The sequence below is a fragment of the Penaeus monodon genome, chromosome 21, assembly GCF_015228065.2.
Source record: "Penaeus monodon isolate SGIC_2016 chromosome 21, NSTDA_Pmon_1, whole genome shotgun sequence".
NCBI lineage: Eukaryota > Metazoa > Arthropoda > Malacostraca > Decapoda > Penaeidae > Penaeus > Penaeus monodon.
In genome coordinates this window covers 3,812,799-3,813,289 of record NC_051406.1, presented here as the reverse complement: position 1 = coordinate 3,813,289, position 491 = coordinate 3,812,799, and positions in this window count along the sequence as shown.

Here is a 491-nt window from a genome sequence, read left to right as displayed (position 1 = left end):
CTCATTTCCTTAATTACACCGAAAGTTCAACACTTCAGATGAAACCGATGGTAATGATGAGAAAAACAGCAGATGGGGATTACGAAATGACCCCTTTTTTATTATTATTATGAATCACGCCATTAGTACACCGACACGGAGGCTAGCGACGGAGGTGTACGAGGGACCCTAAATATAAACATGATACGCTTTTGATTAAGGATTCTGGTGACGTAAGGAAAATCTGGCACGCTATTTTCGTCCTTACGGTTCCGAAAAGGGAAGGCTATATACTCAAGAATTCCTTTTACTGTGAAAGTTATCCGCCAGTGTGAATAACTATTGGCTAGAATGAGATGAATTATGATAAAATATAGATTAAAGCTGTGAGGTGTCTTGCAGCGATAATTTGATCTTAATTGATTTTAATATTTAAATCAAAGTAGATTGAGATAAAACTACTTACTCTGCAGGATTAATGGGAAAAATAGAAGGAAAATGAAAACACGAAG